The following is a 19,974-nucleotide window of genomic DNA, read 5'->3' as shown; positions in this document are numbered from 1 at the left end:
TGCCTTGGTCTCGGCTAGGAGGTGCCTGGGGTACCCGACTTGTTGGCCTTGGGGGATCGCTCTCTCTTAATGGAGGGAGCTTCACCTCCTTGCAGCTATTGGCAGGTCGGCTTAGTCCCCGGACAACGGGGAGCGATCGCGTCTTGTCTTCGGGGCGACCCGAGGAAATAAGGGCGTTTTCCTTTGCTGAGCTTTATCGCTTAGTGGGCTGTGTAAGTTCTTGGGGTACCCCTCCCTCGGTCTTGGGTTTGTTCCTGCTTTTGTGGGATTCATTCCCTTGTTACTATTGGGGGAGGGCTTAGTCCCTGAGGGCCGAAAATGCCTTTTTCTTTTGGATTTGCGGTGGGGGAGACTCCACTGCGACAGTCCATTAGAATCATGGTGGATGAATGCCAGCGCCATGAGAAGAATCTGCAGTACATCGTGCATGAGATTCTTTTTGGGTTCTTCCACCTGGAGCGAGATAAGATCCTGTGTCTTTACGATCAGGAATTCCGTGGGCGATATACCATTTCCTTTATGGCTAAATCATGCTGTGATAATATCCATGCAGCACTGATGGTTGCGGACAAGGACGATGAGAGACTGAACGGGCTGAGCTTTGACTTCCTGTACGGTGAAGAGGAAGTACCCTTGGTGATCTTCATGTACAGCCCATTCGTCTCTGAGGGCGATATCGAAACCTTTTTGAAGTGTTACTGCAAGTCAGTGCGCTTCTCACATGATATCCTCAACTCCCAGCGCTTCTGGAATGGGAAGAGGAAATACCTGGTGAAGTTCCATCCAGATCAGAGCGGCATTGGTGGTCTTCACCACCCGCCTGCTAATTTTGCCATTGGTAATGTCAGGGGATTCCTACGCTACCCAGGAATGCCCCTTCAATGCCGGAATTGTCATGAATATGGGCATACACGAGAAAATTGTACAAGGGCTCATGTAGTCTTTTGCAACAAGTGCGGTAAGAGTGGGCACACCTCCGCTACGTGTGACTCTGAGATCGTATGTAACCTATGTGGGAAGGCAGGTCACGCCTTCAGGAATTGTCCGAGCAAAAAGTCAAAAACATATGACATGTTTAAGTCAGGTCAACTGACTATCCAAGAATACTTCGGAGGGAGTATTACTACACCTGGCCCTGGACCTGGGTTGGCGCACGCTGACGGGTCCGGAACAAATCCTTCAACGGCTCCGCCAGAGGGCCCGCTGGTAGTTCCACAGAAGGACGGTCGTAGGGGTTCCATAAGATTAACCGAGGGTTCGCTCTCTGTGGAATTGATCGATGTTCTGGCTCTAGATGTTGCCGTATCTCAGAGTCAAGAGGAAGGGTCCTCATCCAGCATGAATGCACCACCGGCATTATGTGGAACTGAGGAGACCTCTAGTACCCCGATTAAGCAAGCACCCAGATTCGCCACACCATCATCGGTGATCTTGGGTAAGGGCAAAAAGGGTACGCTCCTTAATCGATCAACCAGTGTGTCGGATAGAGAGACCTCTAGGGCGCGAAGTAAAAAGGACCCGGCTAAGACCCAGTCGAGCCCTGGTCCTCGAACCAGAAGTCGCAGTAGTTCCGTGACCAGACCAGAGGACAAGACGACCCAGAGGGATGACACCCGTTCCATAGACCAGACCGCCATGAGGACTGCAGATGCACAGGACTTGGAAAAGATGGACAGCTCCCAGCCTCTGAAAAGGCAACGGGAGGACGTAAAGCAACCTGATATCCAAAGAAAACACGGATGTCGAGGTCCAGATGAGGAGTCAAAAGTGGATGATGCCTTTTTGCCTGCTTCAGATCCCGGTAATATTAAACAAATCCTGACCCCTGGAGATGCGGAGGAGGAGGTGCCGTGTATTGACTTCTTCCCATCTTCAGATCCTGATTCTTCTTAATGTCTGTTCCTTTTAAAATCTCCTCACTAAATGTGAGGTCCCTAAAGAGCCCTACACGTAGGGCTGCTTTATTTTCTTATTTAGAGACATTGGACTTTGATTTCTGGTTTCTACAAGAATGTGGTATACAGAGTAATTTAAATTATAAGGACTTAAAAGAAGACTGGAAACTGGGCGCTTCTGTGTGGTCCGGTGCTAATGACTGTCGTGCTGCCGGAGTTGGACTACTTTGCCGTGGACATTCTACCATCATTCAATCTGTGACTGAAATTATACCTGGCAGAGCTATTTTAATACATCTTGTTTTTAATGGACTTTCTTTACGTTTATTAAATGTGTACGCTCCTCCTGGGAAGCAGGAAAGGGCGGATTTACTTGAAATATTGCCATTATTTTGTGTTGGGTCAACCCCCCTGCTAGTGGGAGGAGATTTTAATTGTTTACGTGATGGGGAATCCCGGCAGGGTGGGGATGTGAATCGTAAAGACCGTACCTCCTATTTGTTGAAAAGTTTAATTGATGATTTTAGATTACAGGACTGCTGGAAGGAACTCTTGCCGGCGGATCCAGGTGTTACATGGTCCAATGGAAGAGTTTCTTCTAGAATTGATTTCATATTTGCTTCTACTGCCTTTAAACCTTGTAAATGTTTTCTTTTATCTAATTTATTCTCTGATCATAAAGTTTTATCTGTGTTTTTAGAGTTAGCAGGGGAACAAAATACCTCAAGAGGCCCATGGAGATTAAATACAACTCTCCTAGAGGATATTGATATTCAAAAGAGGTTTGTGCAGGCCTACCAGTGCTGGCAATCAAAGAGAGACCCCCGCGCCTCGATGCTGGATTGGTGGGAGAGCATTAAACCTAAGATTAAATTATTTTTTATTAAGGCAGGGAAAATGAAAGCAAAAAAGAAAAAGCAGTGGTTTTATGTTTTTAATATGAGATTACAAGTACTCTTTAAACTAAAAGAAGTTGGTATTGATGTGGATGATGATATTGCAAATCTTAAGTCTGAAATAAAAAATGCTCTTAATGAAAAAGGAAAACAAATAATTTTTAACTCCCATGTACAGCACCTGGAGGAAGGAGAGAAATGCTCCCGATTCTTCTTCAAAAAGGTAATGGGGAGGAGGGACGCAATCCTAAATCTTGAAGGTGAAAATGATATTAAGGGTATGTTAGGAAAAGCTTTTAATTTTTATCAACTTCTTTTTAACACTAAAGTTATAGATCCATCCTTTTTAGAGTATGCTATTAATTCCCTTGATTTTAAGTTAGATATTTTAGACCAGGGTATTTTATCTAGGGATCTCACCAGTGAGGAACTTTTACAGATTTTTAAAAGTTTCTCCAGTGGGAAAGCCCCTGGGGAAGACGGTCTACCGATTGAGTTTTATCTGACTTTTTGGGGAATTTTAAAGAACGATATGTTTTTATTGTTTAAAGAAGCTTTTAATACTAATAAATTACCCCCATCTTGGAGGAGAGGTCTGGTATCTTTAATATATAAAAAAGGGGATAGGAGCCAACTTAAAAACTGGCGGCCTATTACGCTTTTAAACCTTGATTATAAAATTTTAGCTAAACTTATTGCAGTCCGTTTAAAACCCTTTATAGCCAAATTAATTCACCCTAACCAGGTATGTGGTGTTCCCGGAAGAACCATAGCTGAGTCCCTCAACATAATTAGGGATACCATATGGTATTCAAAAGAGAGAAGTCAAAACCTTGCTATTTTATCCTTAGACTTTGAAAAAGCTTTTGACAGGGTATCGCATGAATTTCTTTTTATGGTTCTTAAAAAAATGGCGTTTCCAGAGAAAATTTTAACCCGCATTATGCTTTTATATCATTCTTGTTTTAGTCAAATTTCTGTAAATGGGTTTTTAACGAAGGGGGTTCCTCTATTATCAGGGGTGAAACAAGGGTGCCCTCTCTCACCACTGCTCTTTATCTGTGTTATGGAACCACTATTAACCATACTGAGAAAAGATAAAGTAATTAAAGGGGTACCTATTCCCGGGAGTAGGGGTATGCAACTTAAAGCCCTAAGTTACATGGATGATGTTACCATACTATGTCCAGATTCCACATCTCTGAGGAGGGTATTGAGAAACACACAATTTTTCTGTGAAGCCTCAGGTTTTAAATTAAATATAGATAAATGTGACTGTTTTAATGTGGGGGGATGGGACTCCTCTTTGACCCCTGGGATAGTGATACAGAAAAATCACATAAAAATTTTAGGAATTATTTTTAACCAAGCCAATGAGGGGGACCCTAACTGGGACTCTGCAATGGATAAAATAGAAAAAAAGATCTCATTGTGGAATTTAAGGAACCTTAGTATGGAAGGTAAAATTTTAATTATTAAAGCTGTTTTAATTCCCATTATGTTGTATGTTGCAATGGTGTTTCCCCCTTCCAATTTACAAATCAAGAAAGTAACAAGAATTGTTTTTATGTTTTTATGGGGTTCAAAAATGGAAAAGTTAAAAAGAGATCTGATGTACAAATGTAAATCTAATGGAGGTAAAGATGTACCCAATTTTTTTACCTTTTTCCATATAAAGTATTTCTGCTTCTGTTTTAAGGTTTTTAAATCTGATGGCATTTTTAGCTATTTTTTAAAATATGCAGCAGGAATGATTTTTAAAAGGTGGTTTAGCCTACCTTTAAGTTCTCCTGTGCTCCTGTGCCCACCTAAACAGTATGTGATACTTGAGAAAACGGTCAGACTTTTAGGTCTCCAGGAATTGGAGCCTGATATATTGGGGGACCAAAGGAAGGTATCTATTGCTTGCAGACACTCTGAGGACACAATTCCTGTCTCCAATTTTTCACAGGCAAGGTCCAAAACGGTGTGGCGAAATGTGTACGGGAAATATCTTGCAAATGTACACAAGGACCTTGCCTGGGCTATCGTCCACCAGTGCCTCCCTACCCGTGAGTTTCAACATAGGCGGGGGCTGGTGGCGAGAGCCAAATGTCCAAGAGATATATGCGGGGAAAGTGAGTCTGTATTGCATCTCTTTTGGAATTGTCATTTTGCACAGGAGGTTTGGAGAAAGGTAGGCCCACTTTTAAAATGGGCATGTGGCCTGAAAGATTTTAATCACTTTTATGTCTTTTATGGTCTTTTTAAGTGTCCAAATTTTAAACAATTCCGAGTTGCCTGGATTATTATTAATTGTTTTAAAAATGCCATGTGGAAAGTTAGAAATATTTTACTCTTCAAACATGATCATATTGATTCAACAGACTGTATAAAAATTGCTTTAAGTGAAATGTATATTTACTATCTCAGAGATAAAAAACTGTATGGAGCAAAAGAAGCGGCTTCTATGTGGTGTGTACAATTATGGAACACAATTAGTGGTAATTAAATAAACCCAAGTACATCTGTAATTATGATTTTCTTAATTGTTACAATGGTTTTATGATGGTAAATTGTGTTTTTACAAAAAACTTGAATTGATTATTATCATGTTTTATCATTTTATTGTAATGTTATAAATGTTCTTTTTTAAAACCTTTGTAAATATACTTTTGAATCAATAAAATTGCGTTGAAACCTTATCTGTTCTTATCAGTTTAATATCTGATACGTCCCCTATCTGGGGACCATATATTAAATGGATTTTTAGAACAGGGAGATGGAAAAAGAGCTTGCTCTGTCCACTCCACGCATTGACCTGGTATTGCAGTATCTCCAGGACCGGTGCACCCCTTCTTTAATGCAGTTTCTAAAATCAGAAAGAATTGAATTCAATGTTTTTTGTTCATTTTGCTTGTTTGTCGGATTTTGGGATGGACTCTTTGGCTTTGCTTTTCTTCTCCTCATTGGATTTTTCATGTTCAAAGTTGCAGAAGCCAGATTACAAGCTCATTTTGGTTCAACTTCAGCAACTGTGCATTGCATTGCCATGTAATGTGATGCAATGCTATCTTTCTAGCTCTCCCTTTTTACTTCCTTTTGGATAAACAGACATATTAGGCAAGCATTTTGGAGCTTTCACCTAAATAACTACAGGTGGTGAGATAAGCTGCACAATATAATTGACCTTTCAGTATATTGTTGCACACACACCATCTATTTAGCAAATGCCCTTGTTATCAACAGCAGCCTTTTAAACTCACCTGAGCTAACAGGTATGTGCGCTGGTTACTCTGCTGCGCTTAAAATTTCTTTTTTGGTTTGCTACAATGCCTTTTCTGAAACGTTGTCTCCTTCTGCTGGAACACTGACTTCTTTCATTTAATGCCTGCAGACTATAAAAGAGAACCCAACCCAAAAAGTTTGGTTGATTAGTCTGTGGCATTCTGTTAAACTGTTGCTTATGGCGGTCTCTGTGAGCTTCTCAGCGACATTCAGCCAGCCAGGTATCCTGCCTGCAGTAGATGGAATGTGGCAATGGAACGCTGGCTGCGCGTGTCATAATAGGCTCTGAGCCTTTATATACCTGTGCACAGCAGCAGCCACCTTCAGTCTGCTGCTGGACAGCCAGCAGCAGCAGCAGCAGGAGAGGTATGTAATCAGGAGCCCTCCTGCTAAGGGTAGACAGCTGCTCGTTCCACCCCACCCCCCGCCTTAATTGGTTCTCCTCCCTTCCAACGGTGTTGAGGCGGGTGGGAACAGCAGGGGGTGAAGGTGCTGTGTTTAAAGAGGTGGAGTTATGCAGATCTAAAACGCGTGGATTGCAGCAGCAGCAAGCCGAAAAGTGCAGGCATGTAAGGGATCTAGAGGTTGACAACATGTCTTCTTAACGGGAGTCCAGGAGCTCATCTCCACAAATGGACTTTTCAGGATCCTTGGGTGGCTCCGTAGTTTGAAACCAATTCTGGTTATCGCTTCTCGGCCTTTTGGCTAAGATCAAGTGTAGTATCTGTTCTTATCAGTTTAATATCTGATACGTCCCCTATCTGGGGACCATATATTAAATGGATTTTTAGAACAGGGAGATGGAAAAAGAGCTTGCTCTGTCCACTCCACGCATTGACCTGGTATTGCAGTATCTCCAGGACCGGTGCACCCCTTCTTTAATGCAGTTTCTAAAATCAGAAAGAATTGAATTCAATGTTTTTTGTTCATTTTGCTTGTTTGTCGGATTTTGGGATGGACTCTTTGGCTTTGCTTTTCTTCTCCTCATTGGATTTTTCATGTTCAAAGTTGCAGAAGCCAGATTACAAGCTCATTTTGGTTCAACTTCAGCAACTGTGCATTGCATTGCCATGTAATGTGATGCAATGCTATCTTTCTAGCTCTCCCTTTTTACTTCCTTTTGGATAAACAGACATATTAGGCAAGCATTTTGGAGCTTTCACCTAAATAACTACAGGTGGTGAGATAAGCTGCACAATATAATTGACCTTTCAGTATATTGTTGCACACACACCATCTATTTAGCAAATGCCCTTGTTATCAACAGCAGCCTTTTAAACTCACCTGAGCTAACAGGTATGTGCGCTGGTTACTCTGCTGCGCTTAAAATTTCTTTTTTGGTTTGCTACAATGCCTTTTCTGAAACGTTGTCTCCTTCTGCTGGAACACTGACTTCTTTCATTTAATGCCTGCAGACTATAAAAGAGAACCCAACCCAAAAAGTTTGGTTGATTAGTCTGTGGCATTCTGTTAAACTGTTGCTTATGGCGGTCTCTGTGAGCTTCTCAGCGACATTCAGCCAGCCAGGTATCCTGCCTGCAGTAGATGGAATGTGGCAATGGAACGCTGGCTGCGCGTGTCATAATAGGCTCTGAGCCTTTATATACCTGTGCACAGCAGCAGCCACCTTCAGTCTGCTGCTGGACAGCCAGCAGCAGCAGCAGCAGGAGAGGTATGTAATCAGGAGCCCTCCTGCTAAGGGTAGACAGCTGCTCGTTCCACCCCACCCCCCGCCTTAATTGGTTCTCCTCCCTTCCAACGGTGTTGAGGCGGGTGGGAACAGCAGGGGGTGAAGGTGCTGTGTTTAAAGAGGTGGAGTTATGCAGATCTAAAACGCGTGGATTGCAGCAGCAGCAAGCCGAAAAGTGCAGGCATGTAAGGGATCTAGAGGTTGACAACATGTCTTCTTAACGGGAGTCCAGGAGCTCATCTCCACAAATGGACTTTTCAGGATCCTTGGGTGGCTCCGTAGTTTGAAACCAATTCTGGTTATCGCTTCTCGGCCTTTTGGCTAAGATCAAGTGTAGTATCTGTTCTTATCAGTTTAATATCTGATACGTCCCCTATCTGGGGACCATATATTAAATGGATTTTTAGAACAGGGAGATGGAAAAAGAGCTTGCTCTGTCCACTCCACGCATTGACCTGGTATTGCAGTATCTCCAGGACCGGTGCACCCCTTCTTTAATGCAGTTTCTAAAATCAGAAAGAATTGAATTCAATGTTTTTTGTTCATTTTGCTTGTTTGTCGGATTTTGGGATGGACTCTTTGGCTTTGCTTTTCTTCTCCTCATTGGATTTTTCATGTTCAAAGTTGCAGAAGCCAGATTACAAGCTCATTTTGGTTCAACTTCAGCAACTGTGCATTGCATTGCCATGTAATGTGATGCAATGCTATCTTTCTAGCTCTCCCTTTTTACTTCCTTTTGGATAAACAGACATATTAGGCAAGCATTTTGGAGCTTTCACCTAAATAACTACAGGTGGTGAGATAAGCTGCACAATATAATTGACCTTTCAGTATATTGTTGCACACACACCATCTATTTAGCAAATGCCCTTGTTATCAACAGCAGCCTTTTAAACTCACCTGAGCTAACAGGTATGTGCGCTGGTTACTCTGCTGCGCTTAAAATTTCTTTTTTGGTTTGCTACAATGCCTTTTCTGAAACGTTGTCTCCTTCTGCTGGAACACTGACTTCTTTCATTTAATGCCTGCAGACTATAAAAGAGAACCCAACCCAAAAAGTTTGGTTGATTAGTCTGTGGCATTCTGTTAAACTGTTGCTTATGGCGGTCTCTGTGAGCTTCTCAGCGACATTCAGCCAGCCAGGTATCCTGCCTGCAGTAGATGGAATGTGGCAATGGAACGCTGGCTGCGCGTGTCATAATAGGCTCTGAGCCTTTATATACCTGTGCACAGCAGCAGCCACCTTCAGTCTGCTGCTGGACAGCCAGCAGCAGCAGCAGCAGGAGAGGTATGTAATCAGGAGCCCTCCTGCTAAGGGTAGACAGCTGCTCGTTCCACCCCACCCCCCGCCTTAATTGGTTCTCCTCCCTTCCAACGGTGTTGAGGCGGGTGGGAACAGCAGGGGGTGAAGGTGCTGTGTTTAAAGAGGTGGAGTTATGCAGATCTAAAACGCGTGGATTGCAGCAGCAGCAAGCCGAAAAGTGCAGGCATGTAAGGGATCTAGAGGTTGACAACATGTCTTCTTAACGGGAGTCCAGGAGCTCATCTCCACAAATGGACTTTTCAGGATCCTTGGGTGGCTCCGTAGTTTGAAACCAATTCTGGTTATCGCTTCTCGGCCTTTTGGCTAAGATCAAGTGTAGTATCTGTTCTTATCAGTTTAATATCTGATACGTCCCCTATCTGGGGACCATATATTAAATGGATTTTTAGAACAGGGAGATGGAAAAAGAGCTTGCTCTGTCCACTCCACGCATTGACCTGGTATTGCAGTATCTCCAGGACCGGTGCACCCCTTCTTTAATGCAGTTTCTAAAATCAGAAAGAATTGAATTCAATGTTTTTTGTTCATTTTGCTTGTTTGTCGGATTTTGGGATGGACTCTTTGGCTTTGCTTTTCTTCTCCTCATTGGATTTTTCATGTTCAAAGTTGCAGAAGCCAGATTACAAGCTCATTTTGGTTCAACTTCAGCAACTGTGCATTGCATTGCCATGTAATGTGATGCAATGCTATCTTTCTAGCTCTCCCTTTTTACTTCCTTTTGGATAAACAGACATATTAGGCAAGCATTTTGGAGCTTTCACCTAAATAACTACAGGTGGTGAGATAAGCTGCACAATATAATTGACCTTTCAGTATATTGTTGCACACACACCATCTATTTAGCAAATGCCCTTGTTATCAACAGCAGCCTTTTAAACTCACCTGAGCTAACAGGTATGTGCGCTGGTTACTCTGCTGCGCTTAAAATTTCTTTTTTGGTTTGCTACAATGCCTTTTCTGAAACGTTGTCTCCTTCTGCTGGAACACTGACTTCTTTCATTTAATGCCTGCAGACTATAAAAGAGAACCCAACCCAAAAAGTTTGGTTGATTAGTCTGTGGCATTCTGTTAAACTGTTGCTTATGGCGGTCTCTGTGAGCTTCTCAGCGACATTCAGCCAGCCAGGTATCCTGCCTGCAGTAGATGGAATGTGGCAATGGAACGCTGGCTGCGCGTGTCATAATAGGCTCTGAGCCTTTATATACCTGTGCACAGCAGCAGCCACCTTCAGTCTGCTGCTGGACAGCCAGCAGCAGCAGCAGCAGGAGAGGTATGTAATCAGGAGCCCTCCTGCTAAGGGTAGACAGCTGCTCGTTCCACCCCACCCCCCGCCTTAATTGGTTCTCCTCCCTTCCAACGGTGTTGAGGCGGGTGGGAACAGCAGGGGGTGAAGGTGCTGTGTTTAAAGAGGTGGAGTTATGCAGATCTAAAACGCGTGGATTGCAGCAGCAGCAAGCCGAAAAGTGCAGGCATGTAAGGGATCTAGAGGTTGACAACATGTCTTCTTAACGGGAGTCCAGGAGCTCATCTCCACAAATGGACTTTTCAGGATCCTTGGGTGGCTCCGTAGTTTGAAACCAATTCTGGTTATCGCTTCTCGGCCTTTTGGCTAAGATCAAGTGTAGTATCTGTTCTTATCAGTTTAATATCTGATACGTCCCCTATCTGGGGACCATATATTAAATGGATTTTTAGAACAGGGAGATGGAAAAAGAGCTTGCTCTGTCCACTCCACGCATTGACCTGGTATTGCAGTATCTCCAGGACCGGTGCACCCCTTCTTTAATGCAGTTTCTAAAATCAGAAAGAATTGAATTCAATGTTTTTTGTTCATTTTGCTTGTTTGTCGGATTTTGGGATGGACTCTTTGGCTTTGCTTTTCTTCTCCTCATTGGATTTTTCATGTTCAAAGTTGCAGAAGCCAGATTACAAGCTCATTTTGGTTCAACTTCAGCAACTGTGCATTGCATTGCCATGTAATGTGATGCAATGCTATCTTTCTAGCTCTCCCTTTTTACTTCCTTTTGGATAAACAGACATATTAGGCAAGCATTTTGGAGCTTTCACCTAAATAACTACAGGTGGTGAGATAAGCTGCACAATATAATTGACCTTTCAGTATATTGTTGCACACACACCATCTATTTAGCAAATGCCCTTGTTATCAACAGCAGCCTTTTAAACTCACCTGAGCTAACAGGTATGTGCGCTGGTTACTCTGCTGCGCTTAAAATTTCTTTTTTGGTTTGCTACAATGCCTTTTCTGAAACGTTGTCTCCTTCTGCTGGAACACTGACTTCTTTCATTTAATGCCTGCAGACTATAAAAGAGAACCCAACCCAAAAAGTTTGGTTGATTAGTCTGTGGCATTCTGTTAAACTGTTGCTTATGGCGGTCTCTGTGAGCTTCTCAGCGACATTCAGCCAGCCAGGTATCCTGCCTGCAGTAGATGGAATGTGGCAATGGAACGCTGGCTGCGCGTGTCATAATAGGCTCTGAGCCTTTATATACCTGTGCACAGCAGCAGCCACCTTCAGTCTGCTGCTGGACAGCCAGCAGCAGCAGCAGCAGGAGAGGTATGTAATCAGGAGCCCTCCTGCTAAGGGTAGACAGCTGCTCGTTCCACCCCACCCCCCGCCTTAATTGGTTCTCCTCCCTTCCAACGGTGTTGAGGCGGGTGGGAACAGCAGGGGGTGAAGGTGCTGTGTTTAAAGAGGTGGAGTTATGCAGATCTAAAACGCGTGGATTGCAGCAGCAGCAAGCCGAAAAGTGCAGGCATGTAAGGGATCTAGAGGTTGACAACATGTCTTCTTAACGGGAGTCCAGGAGCTCATCTCCACAAATGGACTTTTCAGGATCCTTGGGTGGCTCCGTAGTTTGAAACCAATTCTGGTTATCGCTTCTCGGCCTTTTGGCTAAGATCAAGTGTAGTATCTGTTCTTATCAGTTTAATATCTGATACGTCCCCTATCTGGGGACCATATATTAAATGGATTTTTAGAACAGGGAGATGGAAAAAGAGCTTGCTCTGTCCACTCCACGCATTGACCTGGTATTGCAGTATCTCCAGGACCGGTGCACCCCTTCTTTAATGCAGTTTCTAAAATCAGAAAGAATTGAATTCAATGTTTTTTGTTCATTTTGCTTGTTTGTCGGATTTTGGGATGGACTCTTTGGCTTTGCTTTTCTTCTCCTCATTGGATTTTTCATGTTCAAAGTTGCAGAAGCCAGATTACAAGCTCATTTTGGTTCAACTTCAGCAACTGTGCATTGCATTGCCATGTAATGTGATGCAATGCTATCTTTCTAGCTCTCCCTTTTTACTTCCTTTTGGATAAACAGACATATTAGGCAAGCATTTTGGAGCTTTCACCTAAATAACTACAGGTGGTGAGATAAGCTGCACAATATAATTGACCTTTCAGTATATTGTTGCACACACACCATCTATTTAGCAAATGCCCTTGTTATCAACAGCAGCCTTTTAAACTCACCTGAGCTAACAGGTATGTGCGCTGGTTACTCTGCTGCGCTTAAAATTTCTTTTTTGGTTTGCTACAATGCCTTTTCTGAAACGTTGTCTCCTTCTGCTGGAACACTGACTTCTTTCATTTAATGCCTGCAGACTATAAAAGAGAACCCAACCCAAAAAGTTTGGTTGATTAGTCTGTGGCATTCTGTTAAACTGTTGCTTATGGCGGTCTCTGTGAGCTTCTCAGCGACATTCAGCCAGCCAGGTATCCTGCCTGCAGTAGATGGAATGTGGCAATGGAACACTGGCTGCGCGTGTCATAATAGGCTCTGAGCCTTTATATACCTGTGCACAGCAGCAGCCACCTTCAGTCTGCTGCTGGACAGCCAGCAGCAGCAGCAGCAGGAGAGGTATGTAATCAGGAGCCCTCCTGCTAAGGGTAGACAGCTGCTCGTTCCACCCCACCCCCCGCCTTAATTGGTTCTCCTCCCTTCCAACGGTGTTGAGGCGGGTGGGAACAGCAGGGGGTGAAGGTGCTGTGTTTAAAGAGGTGGAGTTATGCAGATCTAAAACGCGTGGATTGCAGCAGCAGCAAGCCGAAAAGTGCAGGCATGTAAGGGATCTAGAGGTTGACAACATGTCTTCTTAACGGGAGTCCAGGAGCTCATCTCCACAAATGGACTTTTCAGGATCCTTGGGTGGCTCCGTAGTTTGAAACCAATTCTGGTTATCGCTTCTCGGCCTTTTGGCTAAGATCAAGTGTAGTATCTGTTCTTATCAGTTTAATATCTGATACGTCCCCTATCTGGGGACCATATATTAAATGGATTTTTAGAACAGGGAGATGGAAAAAGAGCTTGCTCTGTCCACTCCACGCATTGACCTGGTATTGCAGTATCTCCAGGACCGGTGCACCCCTTCTTTAATGCAGTTTCTAAAATCAGAAAGAATTGAATTCAATGTTTTTTGTTCATTTTGCTTGTTTGTCGGATTTTGGGATGGACTCTTTGGCTTTGCTTTTCTTCTCCTCATTGGATTTTTCATGTTCAAAGTTGCAGAAGCCAGATTACAAGCTCATTTTGGTTCAACTTCAGCAACTGTGCATTGCATTGCCATGTAATGTGATGCAATGCTATCATTCTAGCTCTCCCTTTTTACTTCCTTTTGGATAAACAGACATATTAGGCAAGCATTTTGGAGCTTTCACCTAAATAACTACAGGTGGTGAGATAAGCTGCACAATATAATTGACCTTTCAGTATATTGTTGCACACACACCATCTATTTAGCAAATGCCCTTGTTATCAACAGCAGCCTTTTAAACTCACCTGAGCTAACAGGTATGTGCGCTGGTTACTCTGCTGCGCTTAAAATTTCTTTTTTGGTTTGCTACAATGCCTTTTCTGAAACGTTGTCTCCTTCTGCTGGAACACTGACTTCTTTCATTTAATGCCTGCAGACTATAAAAGAGAACCCAACCCAAAAAGTTTGGTTGATTAGTCTGTGGCATTCTGTTAAACTGTTGCTTATGGCGGTCTCTGTGAGCTTCTCAGCGACATTCAGCCAGCCAGGTATCCTGCCTGCAGTAGATGGAATGTGGCAATGGAACGCTGGCTGCGCGTGTCATAATAGGCTCTGAGCCTTTATATACCTGTGCACAGCAGCAGCCACCTTCAGTCTGCTGCTGGACAGCCAGCAGCAGCAGCAGCAGGAGAGGTATGTAATCAGGAGCCCTCCTGCTAAGGGTAGACAGCTGCTCGTTCCACCCCACCCCCCGCCTTAATTGGTTCTCCTCCCTTCCAACGGTGTTGAGGCGGGTGGGAACAGCAGGGGGTGAAGGTGCTGTGTTTAAAGAGGTGGAGTTATGCAGATCTAAAACGCGTGGATTGCAGCAGCAGCAAGCCGAAAAGTGCAGGCATGTAAGGGATCTAGAGGTTGACAACATGTCTTCTTAACGGGAGTCCAGGAGCTCATCTCCACAAATGGACTTTTCAGGATCCTTGGGTGGCTCCGTAGTTTGAAACCAATTCTGGTTATCGCTTCTCGGCCTTTTGGCTAAGATCAAGTGTAGTATCTGTTCTTATCAGTTTAATATCTGATACGTCCCCTATCTGGGGACCATATATTAAATGGATTTTTAGAACAGGGAGATGGAAAAAGAGCTTGCTCTGTCCACTCCACGCATTGACCTGGTATTGCAGTATCTCCAGGACCGGTGCACCCCTTCTTTAATGCAGTTTCTAAAATCAGAAAGAATTGAATTCAATGTTTTTTGTTCATTTTGCTTGTTTGTCGGATTTTGGGATGGACTCTTTGGCTTTGCTTTTCTTCTCCTCATTGGATTTTTCATGTTCAAAGTTGCAGAAGCCAGATTACAAGCTCATTTTGGTTCAACTTCAGCAACTGTGCATTGCATTGCCATGTAATGTGATGCAATGCTATCTTTCTAGCTCTCCCTTTTTACTTCCTTTTGGATAAACAGACATATTAGGCAAGCATTTTGGAGCTTTCACCTAAATAACTACAGGTGGTGAGATAAGCTGCACAATATAATTGACCTTTCAGTATATTGTTGCACACACACCATCTATTTAGCAAATGCCCTTGTTATCAACAGCAGCCTTTTAAACTCACCTGAGCTAACAGGTATGTGCGCTGGTTACTCTGCTGCGCTTAAAATTTCTTTTTTGGTTTGCTACAATGCCTTTTCTGAAACGTTGTCTCCTTCTGCTGGAACACTGACTTCTTTCATTTAATGCCTGCAGACTATAAAAGAGAACCCAACCCAAAAAGTTTGGTTGATTAGTCTGTGGCATTCTGTTAAACTGTTGCTTATGGCGGTCTCTGTGAGCTTCTCAGCGACATTCAGCCAGCCAGGTATCCTGCCTGCAGTAGATGGAATGTGGCAATGGAACGCTGGCTGCGCGTGTCATAATAGGCTCTGAGCCTTTATATACCTGTGCACAGCAGCAGCCACCTTCAGTCTGCTGCTGGACAGCCAGCAGCAGCAGCAGCAGGAGAGGTATGTAATCAGGAGCCCTCCTGCTAAGGGTAGACAGCTGCTCGTTCCACCCCACCCCCCGCCTTAATTGGTTCTCCTCCCTTCCAACGGTGTTGAGGCGGGTGGGAACAGCAGGGGGTGAAGGTGCTGTGTTTAAAGAGGTGGAGTTATGCAGATCTAAAACGCGTGGATTGCAGCAGCAGCAAGCCGAAAAGTGCAGGCATGTAAGGGATCTAGAGGTTGACAACATGTCTTCTTAACGGGAGTCCAGGAGCTCATCTCCACAAATGGACTTTTCAGGATCCTTGGGTGGCTCCGTAGTTTGAAACCAATTCTGGTTATCGCTTCTCGGCCTTTTGGCTAAGATCAAGTGTAGTATCTGTTCTTATCAGTTTAATATCTGATACGTCCCCTATCTGGGGACCATATATTAAATGGATTTTTAGAACAGGGAGATGGAAAAAGAGCTTGCTCTGTCCACTCCACGCATTGACCTGGTATTGCAGTATCTCCAGGACCGGTGCACCCCTTCTTTAATGCAGTTTCTAAAATCAGAAAGAATTGAATTCAATGTTTTTTGTTCATTTTGCTTGTTTGTCGGATTTTGGGATGGACTCTTTGGCTTTGCTTTTCTTCTCCTCATTGGATTTTTCATGTTCAAAGTTGCAGAAGCCAGATTACAAGCTCATTTTGGTTCAACTTCAGCAACTGTGCATTGCATTGCCATGTAATGTGATGCAATGCTATCTTTCTAGCTCTCCCTTTTTACTTCCTTTTGGATAAACAGACATATTAGGCAAGCATTTTGGAGCTTTCACCTAAATAACTACAGGTGGTGAGATAAGCTGCACAATATAATTGACCTTTCAGTATATTGTTGCACACACACCATCTATTTAGCAAATGCCCTTGTTATCAACAGCAGCCTTTTAAACTCACCTGAGCTAACAGGTATGTGCGCTGGTTACTCTGCTGCGCTTAAAATTTCTTTTTTGGTTTGCTACAATGCCTTTTCTGAAACGTTGTCTCCTTCTGCTGGAACACTGACTTCTTTCATTTAATGCCTGCAGACTATAAAAGAGAACCCAACCCAAAAAGTTTGGTTGATTAGTCTGTGGCATTCTGTTAAACTGTTGCTTATGGCGGTCTCTGTGAGCTTCTCAGCGACATTCAGCCAGCCAGGTATCCTGCCTGCAGTAGATGGAATGTGGCAATGGAACGCTGGCTGCGCGTGTCATAATAGGCTCTGAGCCTTTATATACCTGTGCACAGCAGCAGCCACCTTCAGTCTGCTGCTGGACAGCCAGCAGCAGCAGCAGCAGGAGAGGTATGTAATCAGGAGCCCTCCTGCTAAGGGTAGACAGCTGCTCGTTCCACCCCACCCCCCGCCTTAATTGGTTCTCCTCCCTTCCAACGGTGTTGAGGCGGGTGGGAACAGCAGGGGGTGAAGGTGCTGTGTTTAAAGAGGTGGAGTTATGCAGATCTAAAACGCGTGGATTGCAGCAGCAGCAAGCCGAAAAGTGCAGGCATGTAAGGGATCTAGAGGTTGACAACATGTCTTCTTAACGGGAGTCCAGGAGCTCATCTCCACAAATGGACTTTTCAGGATCCTTGGGTGGCTCCGTAGTTTGAAACCAATTCTGGTTATCGCTTCTCGGCCTTTTGGCTAAGATCAAGTGTAGTATCTGTTCTTATCAGTTTAATATCTGATACGTCCCCTATCTGGGGACCATATATTAAATGGATTTTTAGAACAGGGAGATGGAAAAAGAGCTTGCTCTGTCCACTCCACGCATTGACCTGGTATTGCAGTATCTCCAGGACCGGTGCACCCCTTCTTTAATGCAGTTTCTAAAATCAGAAAGAATTGAATTCAATGTTTTTTGTTCATTTTGCTTGTTTGTCGGATTTTGGGATGGACTCTTTGGCTTTGCTTTTCTTCTCCTCATTGGATTTTTCATGTTCAAAGTTGCAGAAGCCAGATTACAAGCTCATTTTGGTTCAACTTCAGCAACTGTGCATTGCATTGCCATGTAATGTGATGCAATGCTATCTTTCTAGCTCTCCCTTTTTACTTCCTTTTGGATAAACAGACATATTAGGCAAGCATTTTGGAGCTTTCACCTAAATAACTACAGGTGGTGAGATAAGCTGCACAATATAATTGACCTTTCAGTATATTGTTGCACACACACCATCTATTTAGCAAATGCCCTTGTTATCAACAGCAGCCTTTTAAACTCACCTGAGCTAACAGGTATGTGCGCTGGTTACTCTGCTGCGCTTAAAATTTCTTTTTTGGTTTGCTACAATGCCTTTTCTGAAACGTTGTCTCCTTCTGCTGGAACACTGACTTCTTTCATTTAATGCCTGCAGACTATAAAAGAGAACCCAACCCAAAAAGTTTGGTTGATTAGTCTGTGGCATTCTGTTAAACTGTTGCTTATGGCGGTCTCTGTGAGCTTCTCAGCGACATTCAGCCAGCCAGGTATCCTGCCTGCAGTAGATGGAATGTGGCAATGGAACACTGGCTGCGCGTGTCATAATAGGCTCTGAGCCTTTATATACCTGTGCACAGCAGCAGCCACCTTCAGTCTGCTGCTGGACAGCCAGCAGCAGCAGCAGCAGGAGAGGTATGTAATCAGGAGCCCTCCTGCTAAGGGTAGACAGCTGCTCGTTCCACCCCACCCCCCGCCTTAATTGGTTCTCCTCCCTTCCAACGGTGTTGAGGCGGGTGGGAACAGCAGGGGGTGAAGGTGCTGTGTTTAAAGAGGTGGAGTTATGCAGATCTAAAACGCGTGGATTGCAGCAGCAGCAAGCCGAAAAGTGCAGGCATGTAAGGGATCTAGAGGTTGACAACATGTCTTCTTAACGGGAGTCCAGGAGCTCATCTCCACAAATGGACTTTTCAGGATCCTTGGGTGGCTCCGTAGTTTGAAACCAATTCTGGTTATCGCTTCTCGGCCTTTTGGCTAAGATCAAGTGTAGTATCTTTCGAAAAGGCGGTTTTGGATGTTGGCCGCCCTAGTAGATTGATACATTATGCACACTGGGGTTTAGGCGCTTGTTAGTATGCCAGGTGGCTAATATAGTCATCTGGTGGAAAGCATGGCCCCCCAGGATCGACGCCATTGGGCCGGGGAAGATCGAAAGCCCGAAGTGTGAAGTGCCCCAGGAGTGGTGACCCTGGGGTGCCTTAACTCACTGGGATTGGGAACCCCACTTGAGTTTATGGCACATTTGCACTAGCACTTCAATATTTCTTTCTTCACACACACCCTTATTCCGGGCCTTCTGGCCTTAGGATGGGGAATTTTTCAATTCCCGGTCGAAGGTCCGGGCAGTATTATACTGTGAAACCTTCACTATTTATTTAAATTTCTTTGTCACTGTGTGTCCACTTATTCACGTGTGTTACGTCCTACTAGGATTTTGTCGGGATGCGGTTCCCTTACGGGTTCCTCTCTTGGCAGGTCTAGGGGGGGAGTGTGTGGCCATCAGGTTCCGCTCCCCCCTGAACCCCCTTGGCTCTCCTCTTTCGGGAGGAGAGCGTTGTTGGCTCCCCTCTTCCGGGAGGGGAGCACAGTCTTTGGCTCCCAGTGCCTTGCTCGGGTGAGAACTCGGGCAGGTGCTGGGGGTAAGATTGGGTCGCCTCTGGCTCCGGCTGGAGGTGGCTATTTGTCCCTGTTCCTCGCTGTGGCCTTCTGGCTCGGAGGGACGGGGAATGGTTTGGGGGACCCTTCTCCTTTTGGAGAGGGTTTCAAGAAGACCAGCATCCTAGTGCACTTTTTTTGTGGCACTTGTCACTTTTTTAAGCGCACTCGGGTTTTGTACACGAATTCGGGCTTTCGACAAAAAAGAAAAAAAAAAAAAAATCTGTTCTTATCAGTTTAATATCTGATACGTCCCCTATCTGGGGACCATATATTAAATGGATTTTTAGAACAGGGAGATGGAAAAAGAGCTTGCTCTGTCCACTCCACGCATTGACCTGGTATTGCAGTATCTCCAGGACCGGTGCACCCCTTCTTTAATGCAGTTTCTAAAATCAGAAAGAATTGAATTCAATGTTTTTTGTTCATTTTGCTTGTTTGTCGGATTTTGGGATGGACTCTTTGGCTTTGCTTTTCTTCTCCTCATTGGATTTTTCATGTTCAAAGTTGCAGAAGCCAGATTACAAGCTCATTTTGGTTCAACTTCAGCAACTGTGCATTGCATTGCCATGTAATGTGATGCAATGCTATCTTTCTAGCTCTCCCTTTTTACTTCCTTTTGGATAAACAGACATATTAGGCAAGCATTTTGGAGCTTTCACCTAAATAACTACAGGTGGTGAGATAAGCTGCACAATATAATTGACCTTTCAGTATATTGTTGCACACACACCATCTATTTAGCAAATGCCCTTGTTATCAACAGCAGCCTTTTA

At 44.1% G+C, this 19,974-nt stretch overlaps 11 non-coding genes and 1 pseudogene across 11 annotated transcripts; all 12 read left to right on the top strand.

Moving 5' to 3' along the window:
* The first annotated feature begins 5,439 nt into the window (after positions 1-5,439).
* On the top strand, positions 5,440-5,628 carry LOC141234537 (U2 spliceosomal RNA). The gene has a single exon (XR_012300511.1). It is a non-coding gene; the product is annotated as a U2 spliceosomal RNA (small nuclear RNA).
* Positions 5,629-6,743: 1,115 nt separating this feature from the next.
* On the top strand, positions 6,744-6,934 carry LOC141234534 (U2 spliceosomal RNA). The gene has a single exon (XR_012300508.1). It is a non-coding gene; the product is annotated as a U2 spliceosomal RNA (small nuclear RNA).
* A 1,115-nt stretch (positions 6,935-8,049) lies between these two features.
* On the top strand, positions 8,050-8,240 carry LOC141234523 (U2 spliceosomal RNA). Its single transcript, XR_012300500.1, has one exon. It is a non-coding gene; the product is annotated as a U2 spliceosomal RNA (small nuclear RNA).
* A 1,115-nt stretch (positions 8,241-9,355) lies between these two features.
* Positions 9,356-9,546, top strand: LOC141234512 (U2 spliceosomal RNA). The gene has a single exon (XR_012300489.1). It is a non-coding gene; the product is annotated as a U2 spliceosomal RNA (small nuclear RNA).
* Positions 9,547-10,661: 1,115 nt separating this feature from the next.
* On the top strand, positions 10,662-10,852 carry LOC141234501 (U2 spliceosomal RNA). Its single transcript, XR_012300479.1, has one exon. It is a non-coding gene; the product is annotated as a U2 spliceosomal RNA (small nuclear RNA).
* Positions 10,853-11,967: 1,115 nt separating this feature from the next.
* LOC141234489 (U2 spliceosomal RNA) lies at positions 11,968-12,158 on the top strand. Its single transcript, XR_012300467.1, has one exon. It is a non-coding gene; the product is annotated as a U2 spliceosomal RNA (small nuclear RNA).
* A 1,115-nt stretch (positions 12,159-13,273) lies between these two features.
* LOC141234477 (U2 spliceosomal RNA) lies at positions 13,274-13,464 on the top strand. The gene has a single exon (XR_012300455.1). It is a non-coding gene; the product is annotated as a U2 spliceosomal RNA (small nuclear RNA).
* A 1,115-nt stretch (positions 13,465-14,579) lies between these two features.
* On the top strand, positions 14,580-14,770 carry LOC141234465 (U2 spliceosomal RNA). The gene has a single exon (XR_012300444.1). It is a non-coding gene; the product is annotated as a U2 spliceosomal RNA (small nuclear RNA).
* A 1,115-nt stretch (positions 14,771-15,885) lies between these two features.
* Positions 15,886-16,076, top strand: LOC141234453 (U2 spliceosomal RNA). The gene has a single exon (XR_012300433.1). It is a non-coding gene; the product is annotated as a U2 spliceosomal RNA (small nuclear RNA).
* Positions 16,077-17,191: 1,115 nt separating this feature from the next.
* Positions 17,192-17,382, top strand: LOC141234442 (U2 spliceosomal RNA). The gene has a single exon (XR_012300421.1). It is a non-coding gene; the product is annotated as a U2 spliceosomal RNA (small nuclear RNA).
* A 1,115-nt stretch (positions 17,383-18,497) lies between these two features.
* Positions 18,498-18,589, top strand: LOC141234658 (U2 spliceosomal RNA; annotated as a pseudogene).
* A 795-nt stretch (positions 18,590-19,384) lies between these two features.
* Positions 19,385-19,573, top strand: LOC141234608 (U2 spliceosomal RNA). The gene has a single exon (XR_012300565.1). It is a non-coding gene; the product is annotated as a U2 spliceosomal RNA (small nuclear RNA).
* The last annotated feature ends 401 nt before the right edge of the window (positions 19,574-19,974 follow it).

The sequence above is a fragment of the Phyllobates terribilis genome, unplaced genomic scaffold, assembly GCF_046119375.1.
Source record: "Phyllobates terribilis strain yellow unplaced genomic scaffold, ASM4611937v1 Scaffold_636__1_contigs__length_917067, whole genome shotgun sequence".
NCBI lineage: Eukaryota > Metazoa > Chordata > Amphibia > Anura > Dendrobatidae > Phyllobates > Phyllobates terribilis.
Note: the sequence above shows the minus strand (reverse complement) of the source record. Positions and strands in the feature narration are given on the sequence as shown.